This window comes from Dipodomys spectabilis, unplaced genomic scaffold (genome assembly GCF_019054845.1).
Source record: "Dipodomys spectabilis isolate Male_0828 unplaced genomic scaffold, ASM1905484v1 ptg000365l, whole genome shotgun sequence".
Classification (NCBI taxonomy): domain Eukaryota; kingdom Metazoa; phylum Chordata; class Mammalia; order Rodentia; family Heteromyidae; genus Dipodomys; species Dipodomys spectabilis.
In genome coordinates this window covers 17,561,558-17,580,214 of record NW_024871042.1, presented here as the reverse complement: position 1 = coordinate 17,580,214, position 18,657 = coordinate 17,561,558, and the positions used below count along the sequence as shown (strand labels likewise).

The following is an 18,657-nucleotide window of genomic DNA, read 5'->3' as shown; positions in this document are numbered from 1 at the left end:
AATCCACACAGTTTGAAACAAAATATGAAAGAAAAAAATTATGTGGTTACTTAGATCCACTGAAGATCTAAATAAGTCAGAATATCAAGGTGCATAAAGTAATCGTAATCCCGTATCTACAAAATTTACAGGATTCCACCTGCAACTAGAATTCTTTTAACATCACAGACAAACAAGAACATAATTTGTTAAATAAGTTGATGAGAAAAGACAACATTAATACCCAAAGCTAAAGAGACACATATGGGTAAACAAGTTTAAACATTATTAACTGAAAGTATTTTAAACCGTCGTAAGTTTGAGTCTTCATTGTGACCAACACTAAGGAGGCTCAGATCTTCATGTTATATATTCTTGGGGGGGGGGGGGCACTAGAAAATATGTAGGTATCTTTTGATACCAGATTGGTCTTTTTTCTAGGAATATCTTATCTTTTTCAACATCATTATATTTGCCATTTATTGATCATTTGACAAATACCAACCACTTATGTTTTTGCGTGCATTGTCCTACTTCTTAGGTAAGTAGTACTACCCTAATTTACAAATTCTTTTAAAAAGATGAATATCTTACCTACAGCTACCCAACAAACAGTGACAATGTTGTGATGTGACTTCAAATATGCTGTCTTCTAAATCTATCTTCCTAATAAAATGTTCTGAAAGGTAACACAAAATGAATTGTGATTTTCCTAACTATCAGGGCAAGGCGGCACTGGTCGGGGTTCAGAAACCCAGACTGTAGTCTAGCATCTTTAACATTCATTTGAGATTAGTTCACTTCACTTCTATGGACATAAATTCCCAACCTTTAAATGACATAGTTGAGCTATATCATTCAAATGTGGTGAAGGAAAAATTTAATCCCAATACAGATTGGCATCCTGAACAACAGGAGGGATTTCTCAATTGTATCAGAAACAGAGTGACAAATTAAAATATACACATTACCTCATCTACTAAAAGTTGGCAAGAAAATTATTACTACAGTTAACAAAACTGAGGCTCAAAAGTAATTTTGCCTATTATCATAGCAAAAATGTACTCAAACATGCAATATGAAAAACACCACTCTAATTTTTATTATCTCAAATCATTAGCCTTAGTGCAGAAATGCATTTTTGTGGCAGGAACTCACTAAGACTCTCACTCAGTGATAGAGTGTGGGTAGTAGCATACTTTTCATTCAGTTCTTAAACTAATATATCTTTGTGCAACTGAGTACCTGTTATACATTAAATGCTGCTAGTGTTATCAAATTATTATTTTCTAACCCTAAGAACTATATTTTGATTCTAATTACATTGATTCTATTATTTTATGACTATTAAAAATACTTCAACACATTGTTTTTACTAATAATCTTGACAGCGTTCTGTGTTTTTAATGTTAATCAGATATTTTAGGCAATATGCTTCACTTTTTTAGGGAACTACTTCATTTGCTCTTCAGAAAAAATCCATCTCTGTAAAACCTCTGAGGTGGGCAAGAACCTTCCTAATTTATAGATGGGATAACTGAGACATGTAGATGGATATCAGACCTGAGATCTATTACGGTTCCTAGGAATTATGCTTAGGTTCCTTGGAAAGTAAGTATCCTTATTTTAGAGAGAGATGATTTGTCTCTCTCTTACAAAATGTGAGGCTCTAGTGCTCAGGTCCAATCCAGTGCTTTTTCCCACTAATATGTTTCTTTTAGTAAAACCGTGAAGCCTTTCATTTGCATAAAACTTTAATCACCAGTAATATTGCATTACAATTCTGTAACTATCTGTGACTGATATACCTTTCCAATGTAAGAAAGATGGAGTAACCACAATAGACTGGGCAATTACAGTGTCTTGAAAGAAATGGACTGGAATTAAAACAATACCTTCAGACATTGCTCAATCCAACTTAAAATTCTAGTAATAAAAAGTGTCTCCTGCTGGGTGCTACTGGCTCATACCTCGGGAGGCTGAGATATGAGCATTGCAGGAGGTTTGAAGCCAGCCTAGGAAAGAAAGTCCAGGAGACTCATACCTCCAGTTAACCAGCAAAAAAAAAAAAAGCTGGAAGGGAAACAGTAGAGCTCAAATAGTAGAGCACTAGCCTTGGGGATGGGGGGAAGCTCAGGTACGGCTCCCAAGATCTAGAAGCCCTGAGCCCGGTAAACACATGTACCTGGATACGTATAGTGCTCTCTCTCCCCCTCCCCCCCTCTCTCGCTGCTCCTTTAGTTTAAGGATCAAGGGTCAATGTCTTTGATTACCTCAGAGTACTCCCAACTCGGCTGGGGCAACTTAGGTTTTTTATGGGTATATGATATCACTTCCAGTATTTGAGTTCCCGTGTGTAGGGGATAAAGATGTTACCCTTCCTTGAAAGAAGAAAAAAAAAAAGAAAGCAAAGAAAACCGCAAATAGAGGATTGGAAAGCACTGTTTAGACGGCGGACAGCCACTACGTACTGACACTCGTTGACAAATACAGGGGACTGAGATCACAGCACCCCAGACAGTGCTGGCCTAGTGCTATGTCCCTCTTCTGTCCAACGTGTCTCTTCAGTGAATGAAGGGAATCTAATGGCGCCCAGGAAATCAAGACGGCAGAGAGGAAAGCTAAAGGGAGAGGAAAGGGCCCGGCAGGACTGGTAACAGGTGGGGTGTGGAGATAACCCAGGAACGGGACACCCGAAGGGGCCGCTCCGTGAAGAGAGGGCTCGGGGCGGAGAGCAGGAGGGCGTCCGGACCGGCCCCGGCCCCCGCCGGCCGGAGAGACGTACTCACCCTGGGCCCCGGCTCCGCGGAGCCGCCCCCGAGGCCGCCGGGTTCCGACTTCCCCAGTACTTAGAAAACGGACCGAAAACCAGCCGGGTCGCCGGAGGTCACCACGGGCTTCCGGTTTCCCGGACGACCCCGCTGCTTCCCCCGCGAAGGTGGCCGCTCCGGGTGCGCCGCGGAGGGATTCCCATGTCGGTGGCTGCGACGACCGGGGCGTGGCCCTGCCCGCGGGCAGAGGTTAACACAAGGACGGGAGAGCCGGTCTGGAGGAGCGGGGCTGCCGCGGGACCGGGCCCGCTGCCCAGCGGACGCACGCGAGATCCAGGCCCGCCGGCGCCGGCCGCCCGGAGCCGGACCAACCGCGCGCCGCCCCAAGGGGTCGATGCCGGGCGGGGACCGGAAGGGTGGAGGAGCGCCTCCCGGCTGGAAAATCACGGCGGGACGGAGGTCAGGGCTGCGCGAGGGAACCGGAAGTCAGGCCTGAGGGAATCGCGGGGGCGCTCCGAAGCCGGGCTGAAGGAGAGGGAGGTTGGGTGGCGGAGGGTAACTACATGTCCCGTCAACCTCCGCGACAGGGCGGGTCAGACTACGTGTCCCGACAGCCTCCGCGGCAGGGCGGCTCATACTATGGATCCCGTCAGCCTCCGCGGCGGGAGGAGGACTCGCGGCGGCGGCGTGGAGCCGGGTAAGCGTTCTCCTCGGCCGCGGGGCTGAGGTCCGCCTTCAGGCGCGCCCTCTAGCGCGGCCGTTACCGCAGCTCCTGCGCGCGCGGCTCTTCGGGGGTACCCGCGGGCTACACTCCGGATGCGTGTCCGGGGGAGCCACCGGGACCCCTGTGGCCTCTTCTCCGGGCGCGCTGCCCGCTGGCGCGCCTGTCGTCGGGCGGCCTAGCTAGCGGTCCGCCGGGCGGGGCCCGCGGCTTCCCGGGGCGGGGGGTGAGGTGACTCCCGCGTCAGGTGACGGCCTTAGGGGTCACGTGTGGTGAGCTCTGCCACCTCGGGGTCGCCCCCAGGAAGGCCCTGGCGCCTCCCGGCGGGGCGGTGGCCGGCCGGGCCGTCGTGCGAGGTGGAGCCCTCCAGGCCTGGCGGCGGCTCGGGGAGGACCGCGACGCGCGCGTGCGTCGGGCCCGTGCGTCAGCGAGTTGCTCCCGTCGGGCACGCGTCGTATCGGACGCTCCTTCCCTGGGCGTTTTCCTGGATTTTCCGTGTGTTAGCCAGTCGTTTCAGCCTTTTGACTAGGAGGTTTCTGAAGCAGGTGCGCTCATCCTTTGAGAAGTCCAGAGTTGTTATACATAACATTAGGTCTGATGTCGGCTTCACTTAAAAGCATATAGACATTTCCCTGTGAAGCGAATCCGTCATGTTAATAGGCGCCAGCTGTGGAAGCGGCAGAACGAGTCGGCTTTACCTTTCCTGTCATCCTGGCACAGCAGTATTCCAAGGTCTCCTACAGAGGGGCTGCTTTTGTTTGAAAAGACACACACCTGGGTTTTGTCACTACTATTCACAAAGGCATCTGTCGAACCAGACTGTATAAACTTAAGTTTAGTCAAAAACAGGCTAGTTTTTCATTTGGGGGGCATTGTACTACGGCTAGGTTCTAACAAAGTGGACTCAACTAGTTCTTCATTTGCCTCTAACTAGGACTGGCACACTTTTCCACTAGCATGCATCTTAACCTTAGCGAATAAAATACACTCTTAGAAAACTTATCACACAGTTCAGTCATAGTCACATGCTCAAGTTTTACTTAAACTGTTACAAAGGAAAAGTCCTCTTAGTACAAAAAAAGATATTTTGTAGGAAAAGTGAATAGTTACTAATCATTGTTAAACTAGATAAGGAATGATGACTTCTATTATCTTGAACATTGTCTCTCTGGCCAGGTTTGCAATAGGGTTTTTTTTGTGTGTGTTTTTACACGATCATGTTTTCTGTGGCTGTGAATTCAGTCTGAAAAAATTTTAAATAACTCACTGCTTTTTACAAATGTACTTTTTACAGAATGAACATTTGGGAGTTGCTTGAGCTCTCTTGACACCAGGCACTGTTTAAAAATGTCCTGCTTAGTTTGTGGTTAATAATAAGGAGATATATATTGAAAGAAGTCCACCATCTTCTGAAATTTTCCACCCACATCTGCCGTCTCATGAATATCCAGATATTCAGGATATAATATTGGCTACAGGTAGGTATCATTTTCACCGGAGTAGATTTGGAATTGACTGCAGTTTCGGAACAAAAACATAAGGATCTGGCTCAATTTCTACCTATGGTTCAGACTGCCTCTCCCATTTTTAGGCAACTGTGTATTTTTAGCATTATTTCAAATCTTGTTTTTAATTAGGCAGCTTGTAAAAATAATGAAGATACTTGTTTTTGTTTTAGATTTTATATAGGTATACTGTAAGAAGAAACGATTTTTGAGGAGAAAATAAATTTAAATTTAAAAATGAAATTCAGATTTAAATTACATATTGATTCAATTTGATTAAAATCACTCCACAGTGTGGATCGTATTTTCTGTTGTTTTATTTTGCTTTCTGAGTACTATGCCATGTAGTAGCCTCTGCTGAGATGTAGTTTAAGGTGTGAAGCTTGTTACGGCAACGCCTGTGTTTTTACATTACCCTATCAGCTTCAATGATGGATCATGACAAAAAATATTCTTCTTTTCTCCCCACATATCATATGTCTAGATTCAGATATTTGGTATAAGAGAATGATTTTATTTGCAAAATTAACAAGCATAGTAAAAAATTTGCTTCTACAAGGTGCGAGTTGCTCATAACTGTAATACTAGACACTTCAGGAGGCTGAAGTCTGAGGATTGTAGTTTAAAGCCAGCCCTAGCAGGAAAGTCACAGAGTCTCTTCTTTTTAATTAACCAGTAAAAAAAAAAGCAAGTGAAGCAGTGGCTCAACCAGTAAAGCATGAGCTTTGAGCAAAAAACCCAGGGATACCGCACAGCCCTGACTTCAAAGCTCCAGGACTGGCACCAAACCAGAATTGCTTCTAAAAATGAAAAACTCTGATACCTAGGCATACATCTTTCTTCTTTTCTCCCATGGACAACACATATCCCGAAACTTCAGGAAACATTAATTTATAAGAAAGCTATCCCGGAGTAATAATTTAGGAGAGTTTTCTCCAGGGGTAATAGTTAAAGAGAATTTAAGTGTTAATTATCAGGTAGTCAACTTAATAGGTTTTGCCTATAAATTTCATATGGCTTGGAATTATTCTACACATCTTTCTACTTTCCTCAAGTAATTTTCTCTTTCTCTCTCTGTACAAATAAAGCAGTGCTTTAAAATCTGACCTAAATCTTGGTACTGGTGTTTAGACAGGGATTAAGTTAATGACCAAGTAGTTGATTCTTTTGCAAACTCAGTCATTTCCATTTGTTTTGAGAAATATTTCAGAGCTATCAAATTGAGTTGTCAGCTAATCGTTAAAAATATTTTTGTGTGCCAGTTATGGGGGCATGAACTTGAGGCCTGGGCACTGACCCTGAGCTTTTTTGTTCAAGGTCAGTGCTCTACCACTTGAGCCACAGCTTTATATCAGTCTTGTTAGTAGTTAATTGTAGAAAAAAGTCTCAAAACTTTCCTGTCTGGGCTGGCTTTGAACAGCAATCAACCTTCTGAGTAGCTAGTATTAGAGTGACTCACAGGTTGCATGACTGAAAATATTTTTTTTAATTTTATTTTTTGTAAAGATGCTGTACAGAGGGGTTACAGTTACACGAGTAAGGTGTTGAGTCCATTTCTTGTCCAGCATTGTTACCCCTCCTTTGTTGTTTTCCCATTATCCCTTCCCTCTCCCATAAAAAAATTTTGTCTAGCTTAGAAGTTCAACAATGGTATTACTGTAAAATAACTATTACTATAAATAACCAGAAAGCTTTCCACTCCCAAATAACATAAAATAAAAGAATGCAAAACAGAAGAGTTAACTTTGTCTTCCCAATAATAAGTAATACTCATCTCTAGGTACCTGATGTAATTGGGAGGAAGATCTGGATGTATGGCTTAACAAGTTCTTTATGAAATGTGCTTCTAATAAAGGTTTGATTTTTATAGTTCGTAATAATTGTGATTTGTAATTGTTTACTATTTGATTAAGTTTCTTTGAAATTTGATGGTAACAATTTTAAGAAAATACGTATATGTGAGAAATCATGAAAATATATATGTTAGAAATTTAAATTTTTACCTTTTGTGGAGTGATCAATTTAAAATGTTTCAAACACTAAAGTAAATTACATTGGAATAAGCTTATATGGAGAAAGATGAAAATGATTTAGGGACAAGAAGAATGATAGATTGTCAAAGAAGGGTTGATTCTAGCACATTCTAAGACTGGATTATGATAGATAGTAAATTACTATATTATTTATACTCAAAAATATAGACTCCTGTCTTTAGCAGCTAGTCTTTTACTGGGCATACAGGCTAAACTTAAGGGAAAATAAATATATAAGAACAACCAAAAGGAGAAACAGAAAATGTAGATGGGATTGGCAGGTTGTATACAGAAAATAGAACAAGAAGAAAAATTCCTATACTTTTTATTAAATGAGCAATGCTCTGAGGCTTCACAGTTGTACTCTTGCCATTTAAGATATGAATTCATTCATTGAATCTATAGACATCATTTATTGTTAATAGTTTCCAAAATGTAAAATTTCACAGAAAATTAGAGGACACCAGGAAAACTTAATTTGAGAATTATAGATCTAATGCTCAGTTATTTATCTCAAATGACAACACATTTACTACAGTGTCCATAACTTTGGAGAATGCATGCCATAATACATTGAGACATAATTTTATTTTGCAACACTGAATTATATATTTGTTTTGGAATATGTATGAATAAGATGTCACCATTTAAACAAGTATTGCATCATAGCAAAGCCATACATTCCCTTTGCGCTTGACATGCAATTATTCCCTAAAGACTACTCATAACAAATATCACATCTCTTCAGTTTTTCTCTGAAAACTTCATAAACTGAATTGGTATCTGAATATGGTCAATATTGCAATAGAAATTATATTTTTCCATTTCCCACCAGTCCTCTTTCTGGAATAGCCAATACTGTCAATTTGTAAAAGTGGTATCTTTGGTTTTCCTGGCTAGACACTTTGATACACTTTTTAAACTTAATACTTTCTGATACTATATTAGGTAATGAATTTTAAAGATTGGGAGGATGAACTATCACTACATAAAAGTACATTGAGAAAATCATTGAGATGTTGTTTTATAACTGCATAATTGATTGTTCAAGACTAAATAAAAGGAGAAAGTGGTAAGAGAGCAAATGGATTAGAGACACTTAGCACATTTCCATGTCTCCTCGAATTGAAAAGAAATCTCAGGTATGTGTGTGGCTTTAGGGAGAGGCTAGTGGCAATGGAAAGGCAAGAAGATAAGAAACACAGAAATAATGGAACTTCAGGTTTATAAAAGAAAAGGACTCCTAACAAACAGTGCTAAGCAAAATGGTAGAGAATAAAATGCCTTTTGGGGTACTCTATATTGCTTCAGACAAAAGAAAAAGGAAACCATTTCAGAGACTTCACATATATACAAACTGGGTACATAAAACTGGTTCTAGAAAAATACAATTTGTAAATGAGAAATTTGTGTTTGGTATAGCAAACACATCCTGGAAAGGAAGACCCAAGTATTTCCCAACTTATTCACTGGAATTCATCCCATGAGAGGTCTTAAAGACGTATGCCTCAGCCAGGGACAGTAGAAGACTGCATTTTTCTATTTCCAAAGCCTTTAAAACTGTCTAAGCAGATAACCTCCCTGAGAACCCATGTGGACCAGCAGTGAGAGTTGAGAATGGGATTCAAATCCAGACAAAACTTGGGAGGAGAACACAAATTGCAAGTTGTCTTGCTTGTAAGTGACTGCCAACAAATTGGAATGGAAGACCCACATACATTTAGCCATCTGGTCTTTGACAATGATGGCAAAAACATTTGTTGCCAAAAAGATAGTTTCTTCAATAAATGGTCATGGAATATTGAATGCCTACACAGAGAAGACAAAGACTAGTCCCTGTGACCCAGGAATTAGTTGGAAAATATTTCCAACTACAGAGATAATAACTGAATAGAACTGTAATAGTTCGGGAAATAAAAGAAGCAAACAATGGATTGGCATATATAAAAAGGCTGCTAAGATTTGGGTGTAGCACAGCAGTTTACCTAGCAGTGTTCAATCCCCTGTACCACAAAGAAAAGGATAGTAATACAAAATAAAAAAGCTTAATATCAAAGGAAATAATTGTCTCAAAGTAGATACAGCCCACAGAATGGGTGAAAACCTTTACTAACAATACAAATCAAAACAAAATTGGGATTTCATTCACTCCAAATGGGTATCATCAAGCAGACAGCAAATGTTGACGATCAAGAGAGTCAGGGAAGAAAACTTGTTGGTAGGAGTGTAAAAGAGTACAGCCACTATCCAAATCAACATAAAAGTTCAACAAAAGCTAAAAATAGAACTCCCATAGGAGCTTGTTATAACATAGCTGGAAATATATCAAATGGAATGAATATGTCAGAAATTGGATACTAATTGACCACCAAGCCATACAAATTCAATTGGAATATAAAGTTAATTCTGATATGTACAAGATTTATGGGAAAGATACTACAATAATATATTTTCATAACTTTGTTGACATAAAATTTATTAAGCACAAAACACATTAACTGGAAAATGAAGTATTGATAAATTATAATCATATTAAAAACTTTTGTTAATAAAAGGCATCTGAAGACCTAAGCCACATGTATGTTAGTTAAATACACATTCTTCTGAAGAACACATGGAACATTCTCCAAGATAAATCATTTTCAGTGATAGTGAAATTTATACCAATCTTTATACCAATATCTTTATACCAATTCTTTCACCAATTGTTTTCTAACCAAAATTGAATGAAAGTAAAAAAAGTAGAAGAAAAACTGGGAAGTTCACAAACAATTGGAAATTATATATCACATTTGGAAAAACCAATGTGGTGGTGAAGAAAAAAAAGCAAGAGATATCCCAAGACAAATATTGACCAAGTATAATTCAAGTGGTTGAGTCTTTGTCTAGTTTATGTGAATTTGTTTCTAACTGCATGTACACAAGCACACAGATTGTCTTTTCCTTTGTGTCTCTCACAACCATACAGCATATGAAAAATTTTAAGATGCAGAAAAGAAAACCTTTATGCCTCACGAATTAGATAAAAAAGAGCAGTAAGCAGGTAAAGGTATGTAAGATTCTCTGCAGTAAAATAGAGAAAAAAGAAAACTGAAAAAAAAAGTTAAAAAATATCAATAAAATTAACAGACCTTTCAGAGGTAGGGAAAGGTTCTTATTTTGGCAAAGGGCATTTAGGTATTTATAACAATGGCAGACCATAAAAATTTGTTAAAGCATGAAGCTGGGTGTGGGCAACCAAGAAATGAACAAGAATACATGTCAACCAAATAATTCCACAGACCTTATATGGCCCATGGGCCAGACTTTCCCTCCTTCAGACTTAAACATAAATAAAGGAAAGCATAAGTAAAACCAAAAATGTCAAAAGAGGTAGAACTGATGTCACAGGAATAAGAGACTAAAAATGATAGTGAAAATAATGGATAATCCTAAAAACTGAACCTACCAAGATAATTCATGAAGAAACAAAATCAGACCAGTAATATGTAAATAGAGTGAATAATGACTTTTTCCAACAAGAAAAATCCACAACTAGATGGCTTCTTTAGAGAATTCAACTAAACATTTAGTAAGACTTAAATACTTCCCAAATGCTTCAGAAACATTAAAAAAGAAAGGACATTTCTAGGTTGGTTTTATGAGGCAATCATTACTTTGATACTAAAACCATACAAAGGCAATATAAGAAAACTTGTTCTATATCCAGTAACACCCCCCCCCCACAACTATAGAAAAGTAGTCTTTATAAACATAGATATTAAAATACTCAACAAAATAGATTTTTAAACTATAAAGTATAATTCAACATCATGTTCAAAAGGATTAAATGAGCTAGGATGTAGCTCAGTGGTTGAATATTAACTAATGTATGCAAGTTCCTGTGTATGATTCTCAGTATTGTTAAAGAAACAGTTGAATAACGTTACCAAGTAGATTTTATTTTGGGAATATTAGAATGCTTCCACACAGGCAATTGATGTAATATACCACACAACAATTATTTCAGTAGATGCAAAAACCAAACATTAAGTAATATTAAAACACCCATTTATGATTTCCTACAAAAGCATGCAACAAACTTAGAAGAGAAAAAAGTTATTTCAACATAATAAAGGTTATATGTGAAGAGTCTAAGGCTAACCTCATAACTACAGTAAAGTGAAATATTTTCTTCTACGATCAAGAACAAGGGAAAGAGGCCCAATCTCACCGCTATGTTCAATATATTCAACATCATTTGGAAAACCCTACCTAAAATAGGTACAAGAAAGAAGCTGTCCAAGTCAAAAGGAAAGAAATACAATAACCTCTACAGATGATGAGACCTTATATATCTCAACATTTCATGCAAAAAGTCTTGCTAAAGTTTGCAGTATTCAAAAATCACTTTCTGTAAACTAACAACAAATCTCAAAAAGTAACTCCATTTGACATAGCTTCAATGAAATAAATACTTAAAAAATTAACAGGAGGCAAAAGATTTGTATACAGAAGATTGCAAAAAAATTCTGAAACATGTCGAAAAACTTTACAACTTTGTGGGGCGGGGGGGGCGGCTGGCGTGGAGATGGGAAGGAACAGGAATGGAAAACAGGAGGAGGCAACAATGCTTGATAAGAAATGTACTCATTATCTTGCCCATGTAATTGTAACTCCTCTGCACGGTATTTTCACAATAAAAAAAAAAAATTCTGAAACAAAGGAGGCTCCAATAGATAACCTGAGTTTCTGTATTTCCATATTATGTTTAAGTACTTATCTGTAACATAGTCATCTACACATACATCTTAATGTCTGTTCAAGTACTGATAGCATTTTTTCACAGAGATAGAAATTACTTCTAAAATTTATGTGGAATCATAGATCCTTGAATAGCCAAAACATTCTGATCAAGAAGCTGAAAGTATCTTTCTGATATTAAATATTAAGCCATATTACAAATATTCAACAATGCCAAAGGCTTATGTCTATTGTATGCAAAAATAATCAAAATATATTAAAGGCTTAAATGTAGTATATGAAACTACAAACTCTTTAAAAAAAAAAAAACATAAGGGAGCTAGGCACTGGTGGCTCATACCTATAATCCTTGCTACTCAGGAAGCTGATATCTAAGGATTGTAGTTCTAAGCCAACCCAAGCAGACAAAGCTGTGAGACTCATACCTTCAGTTAACCAGCTAAAAGCCAGAGTAGAGGTGCAGCCTTAAGTGAAAAAGTTAAGTGAAGTGAGGCCTTGAGTTCAAACACTAGTTCTGACACCAATACCAAAAGAGAATATTGAAGAAAAGCCTTTCAACAATGGGTTTGGCAGTAATTTCTACACCAAAAGTACAGACAAAGGAAAACAAGTGGCAATTAACTCAAGTTAGAATATATGAGAAAACAAACAATCAACAGAGTGTAAAGGCAGTCTCTAGAAGTGAAGAAAGTATTTGCAAACCATACAGCTGATACAAGGTTAATATCCTAAAGTATAAGAAATTCATATAGATTTTTTTTTTTTTGGTTGGTTGTAGGGCCTGAACTCTGGGCCTTGGTGCTGTCCCTCAGCTCTTCAGATCAAGGATAGCCCTGTACCACTTGAGCCACAGCACCACTTCTGGTTTTCTGGTGATTTATTGGAGGTAACAGTCTCACAAACTTTCCTGCCTGGGGTAGCGTTGAACTGCAATCCTCAGATCACAGCCTCCTAAGTAGCTAGGATTACAGGTGTGAGCCACCAGCGCTTGGCTAATTCATACAGATTTATAGGAAAATATCAATCTGATAAAACATAGACAAAGTGCTTGAGCTTATATTTCTCTAAAGAAGATACACAGATGGCCAAGACATATGAAAAGATTTTCAAATGTGCATTAGTAACAAAATGAAATATCAGTTTATGCCTTGTTAGGATGATCATTATCAAAAGTACATAAAGTAATAAATTAGCAAAAATGTAGACAACTTGAGATCCTTCTATGCTCATGGAAATGTAAAATAGCTATAGAACTGTATGCAGTTTCCTCAAAAAACTGAAAATAGAGCTGGAAATTTTCCAACCTGCAATCCTAGTATTAAAGTGGAAGAGAATCAACAAGAGTTTAAGACCATCTGGGTACTACTTGTACTCATAATTTGAAGAACTAAGGAGGCTAAGAGCTGAGGCTCTTGATTTGAGACTAGCCAGGGAGACACATTTGAGATACTCTTATTCCAATTACCCAGCAAAAACAAAACAAAACAAAAAAAAACCCTCAAGTGATAGACTGCCAGTCTGAACGAAACAGCCAAGAAAGAATGGCCAAGTACTGGCATACAATAATAAATTTAAATAAATTTAAAATGAGCCTGGAGTACATAATGAGTCTGAGGCTAGCATGCCCTAAGTAACTTGAATAAATAAATAAAAAGAAATAGAACTGCCACATATGGCTCAACGATCATATTTCAAGCATTTTCCAAAATAATTGGAAACAGTATCTGAAAGAGGTATTAACACTTTAAAGACCCCCAAGTTTAGTGCATCAGCACTGTAATGGTAAAAATGGTAGAAATTACATAAATTTCTATTAGCAGGTAAATGGACAAAGAAAATGTGGAACATTACTTAGGTTTTAAAATGAACAAACCTTGACAAATGTGATCAAGCGGATGAAACTGAAGAACATTAGTCTACATAAATCAAAGGCTGAAAGACAAATGCTGAATGATTTCATTTATGCACAGTATCTTAAGTAATCAATTTATATGCTAGAATTAGAACAGTGTTTCCAAGGATTGATGGGGAAATTCAGCATATATGGAGAATAGTGTATAAATGATAACTGCACAGCTCAATGAATTATAGTATATACATTTTATCTATACCCAGTTTAAGAATTAGAATATAACCAATAGCTTAGTGTTGAGTCTTTTGTTCCCTCCTGAGTTAGCTTCCTTTTCTTTACTAAAGTAACAATTACTATGACTTATAACAGCATTTGCCTACTTTGACTTTTATAAAACTTTGAAATATATCCTTTGCCCATAGAAGAGTAAGTCAAACTATTGCTTGGATATTACTTTTGTCATTGGCCTGAAAGCCAGGAGCCTTGTTTGCTTCACTGTGCCATAATAGAGACAGATTAATAGATCTTCCAAGTTGGGTCACTTTGTTTTCAACTTCTTTTGAGAGGGTGCTCCTATTTTGTGCTTTGTTAGAGAACCATGAACTGCCTGTCTTTTCATGAGATGGGAAGACAGAGGATAGAAAACTTAACACATTAGTTTCATAAAAGACTTCCTAAAACCTATACTCATCACTTCAGTTTTGGGCCTTTGGAGGGTACAATCCTAAACACAAAACCTCACCAAGCCTTTTCAAGCCCCACTCTGGACTTCTCTATCAAGTATTCTGCACTGAACCTTCCTGAGCTTCATTTCATTTAATAGGGCATTCATAACCAGTTTCTGTCATTTAATCCTTTATCCACTGATGACTCCCTAATCCTTTATTTCATTATTGGACATGTATTCTCTTTATATATATTATGTGCATATACACTATATTCATATGTATATATTATATACATTATATGTGTGTATATGTTACAATATGTTATATATAGTATATAACATAATATATACATATTACATAATATACACATAATATATACATATGTCATATACGTTATAAATATATGCATATGTATAATATACATTACATGCATGTATATAATATGTGCATATTATATATTATATATTTGTTGTTGTCAGCCATGGGGCTTGAACTAAGAGCCTGGGTGCTGTCCCTGAGCACTTGCTCAAGCTAGCACTTAGCACTCTACTACTTTGAGCTACAGCACTTCTTTTTTTCTGTTGGTTAATTGGAGATAAGAGTCTCAAGGACTTTCCTGCACAGGCAGGCTTTGAGCTGTGGTTACTAGATCTCAGCCTGCTAAATAGGTAGAATTATAGGCATGAACCCTCAGTGCTAGATTCCTTTTTATCTTAACTGTAATTTAAAATGAGGGGAAATACACATCTTTGTGTCTATAATCTTGAACAGATATAGAAAATTTGCTTTAACAATTGTTAAATTGTGACCTGTCTTCCTTATGATTAAATGTCTACATTAATAATAAGAATGGTTTACATTTGAGGGTGAAATCATACTCCTTGTTAACTTTTTAATTATGTAGAGATACTTCTAATAAAAATAAAATAAAATTCAAAGTCAAGATCATCGTATTTTTTTCAAATTGGCATCACTGTATGATATTTTCTACTTTATTTGTGATTTGTTTAGCCTTAGTTTTATTTTTCTCAGGGGAGAATTCTGAGATAATACAATTTTTGGCCTTTCATGTTTATAAGAAATATACATACATTGAAGATATATGCTATTATCTTCTTATTATGCACTTTAAATCAACTTGAGCTTTCTCATTCTTGTTTTAAAACTTTTTTTTTTGTCAGTCGTGGGGTGTGAACTCTGGGGCCTGGGCGCTGTTCCTCAGCTCTTCAATTCAAGGCTAGCACATGTAAGGAACAATGAATACCTTAGAACTCACTCTTCCTGTTCATTCCTTACTGCAATTCTTTTTGATTTATAACATGTATATATTTGATAACCTGTCTCAAGAGCAAACTTTTAACTATTTGTTCTGATTATTGTTGATTTACAGTCTAAATATACTGAATAAACTGAAATACTAGCAGCCACTCAATATAGACCTAAAACATAGATTACTAAGCTTTGAAGTTGGAATTTAGCACAACTTATGAAATGTGTACTATCTTAGTTTATTACTTTTTTTTACATTTTCGTTGAAAATATTTCAGCAGCAGAATATAATTACTGCAAAAGATAACAACCTTTAAGTATGCCAATAAGAATTTTCTGTCAACTCTACTTTGATTTCTTAAATTGGATAAAATTCATTAGTTTTCCTTATTAATAAACAAGATAAAAACATTAAGCATCTTGGAACTCTGCTAGAAGCTATCCGGCACTATCTGCATAAATGAGACTCTGAATGATAAAGATAAATTACAGTTTTATGCAGATAATAGGCTCTTAGTAAATTTTTGTTGATTCATTAACTATAATCTAAGGTTGACATATAGCCACAAACTTGTTAATTAGAAAAATGAACGAGCAGTGGATGTTAAATTTGCATCGTAAAGATAAATGCACTTTAAAGATTACAAGTAAACTAAATAATTATTTAAGTTAGGCACTCAAGAATCATGATAAAAAGATAAAGTGCTCTCATTTTATCTTGGCTCTTGCATATTTTAACTTTTATATTGCTACAAATTTGTAGCAGTCTGAAAAGGAAACAAACATCTATTATATCTTTAGTGAACCAGATATTGAAAAATTATATGCATTTATATATTTGTGTATATGTATGTGTATATATTTACATATATATACATATATATGCTGTTTCATCATGAGAGCCACCCTGTGATTTAAGCATTATGACCATCAACATGGGCTTGGATTGGAGCTCAAGGGTACAGGGTTTGTCTAGAATGGGCATAGCCCTAAGTTCAGTACAATAATACACACACACACACACACACACACACACACACACACACACTGGTTTGAGTCCAACTCAGACAAAAAGTTGGCAATACCTCAACTCATTCAGCAAGCTGAGTTTGCACCTGTCATCTCAGCTATGTGGAAGATAGAAATATCACAGAACAGGCAAGCATGGGCAAAAACTGAGACACTGTTAGCAAAATAACTAAAGCAAAAAGTGGTGTTTGGAACATAGCTCAATGTGATAGAGCACCTGTGAAATGTGGGGCCCTAAGTTCAAATCATAATATCACATAAATAAAATTCAAGATGATTTTGAATATCTTAACTTACTTGCCTTAATTTTAATACCTCATATGGTATTTAGCCTAGAACTAGGGATGATACTTCACATATATATATATATATATATATATGTATATAGTTTTGTAAAATAACTTACATTAGCCATGCTCTTTTTACTATGATTCATGCCTTGCAAATACCCATTCAATGACTAGTTGCAATAAGGACTCTTCTAGATGTTAGGGATATAGTGGTTATGAAGACAGAGGAGAACTTTGTCTTTAAGTTTATTTCTCTTGTAGAGCACTTTATTTAATAAATTATAATAAAGTGTGCCAAAATGTATATAGAAATATAGAGTTCAAGGGACAAAAACTCCCACAGATGCTTCAAATTGTCTTGGATACAACTTTTCTAAAGTACCTTGATACCATGTACATGAAAGTCTCAAATGTGTCCCACATGATTTTCCCTATTTAGTTTATAATGATATTTATCATTACTATGGAGAGAGATCTTGTATTTGTGTTATGTCTACTTCACAGAAAACCCTCAAGAAATATTCCTACAATTAAGACCTGAAACTATAGAAAATAAATGAGAAAGCAACTTTCGGTAAGTTTTAGATATTGGAATGAGAATTTATACAAATTTTCCTTTAAAGAGGAAAATGTATCTTTTGTGAATGAGGAAGATAGCTTGAGAATTATATGTTTATAATAATCACTGTGGAATACCAGAGGAAGTAAAAAATACAGAAAGATAACATTACAGAGGCCCTAGAGAACAAGGATAAATTGCCTAAAGTAAAAAAAAAAAAACAAAATGATATAAAGTCTCAGAATGTCACATGGTTTCTTCCCTGAAGATCAACAAGTGTAAGTAATTCATTTGTGTTTTTTATAGTTTCATCATATAATAAATATCTTTTCCATTAAAATGGGTCATTGAGAAAAATGTAAAAGTACAATAATCTCTCTTGGTTTCAAAACTTATAGTTTATGCTTAGTGTCATTAACACTAGATAACACTTGAACATCATGAAGTAACTGAGGATATAAAATGAAATAATTGCATAGCCCAAATGGGTTAATTTTGTGATATGTATATTATATCTCAAGCTGTTATAAAAATGGAAGGAAATAGGAGATTGAAAAGTATTTATTATTATAAAGATATTATTATTATAAAGTTATTGTAAAGATGATGTACAGAGGGGTTATAGTTACATAAGTTAGGTAACCAGTACATTGTTTTGAGCAGTGTCACTCCTTCCCTTACTCTCTCTCAGTTTCCTCTCCTGACCCCACCCACAGTTGTATAGTTCCTTTCCAACATAATGTCTAGTGAGTATAACTGCTGCATTTGTTAACCCTTGTCCCACCATTTTTGTGATCTCATTACCCTCCCTGAAACAGATAAACTTACACCCAAGACAAAAATGGCAACAAAGAAAATAAAATCTCTTGTTTCCATTTCTTAGAATTCATTTTGATAACTATTATTTTATGTGATCATACACACATAGCTACTGAGCCTTTGTGATCATCTCCTAAGAATATCCTCCTTTGGTTTCACTATGTGAATATCTAGAGACATATATAATTTATCATATCCCAGTGTATTTTTTTTCTGTAGCAAAACTTGGAGAACAGAGTATTTTAATCACTTTGTAGCTCAAGGAACATATGAGGAAGTTCTTTAGAAGACAGTCTTCTCTTTAGGTGTTGTGAAAAATAAATTATATAAGGAGTTTGCTCAATTTATAAAGTCAGTTGGGTTTTTTTTATATACTGTGCTCCCCTCTTGTTCTGACTATACCTTTTTCTAGCTTTCTC

At 36.7% G+C, this 18,657-nt stretch overlaps 2 protein-coding genes across 3 annotated transcripts in view; one reads left to right on the top strand and one right to left on the bottom strand.

The window, feature by feature from the left end:
• The window catches only part of Azi2 (5-azacytidine induced 2), a 28,260-nt gene extending 25,336 nt beyond the window's left edge, over positions 1–2,924 (bottom strand). Inside the window, exon 1 of the mRNA XM_042666565.1 lies at positions 2,769–2,924. The gene's annotated coding sequence lies outside the window, so the exon portion shown is untranslated. The remainder of the gene's footprint in view (positions 1–2,768) is intronic.
• Positions 2,925–3,363: 439 nt separating this feature from the next.
• Zcwpw2 (zinc finger CW-type and PWWP domain containing 2) overlaps positions 3,364–18,657 on the top strand; it is a 92,544-nt gene continuing 77,250 nt past the window's right edge. The window contains exons 1-4 of one of the 2 annotated variants that reach the window (XM_042666567.1): positions 3,364–3,447; positions 4,766–4,949; positions 6,757–6,831; positions 17,365–17,434. The gene's annotated coding sequence lies outside the window, so the exon portion shown is untranslated. Of the gene's footprint in view, positions 3,448–4,765; positions 4,950–6,520; positions 6,832–17,364; positions 17,435–18,657 lie in introns of those variants that run through there. The other variant, XM_042666568.1, reaches the window with a different exon arrangement.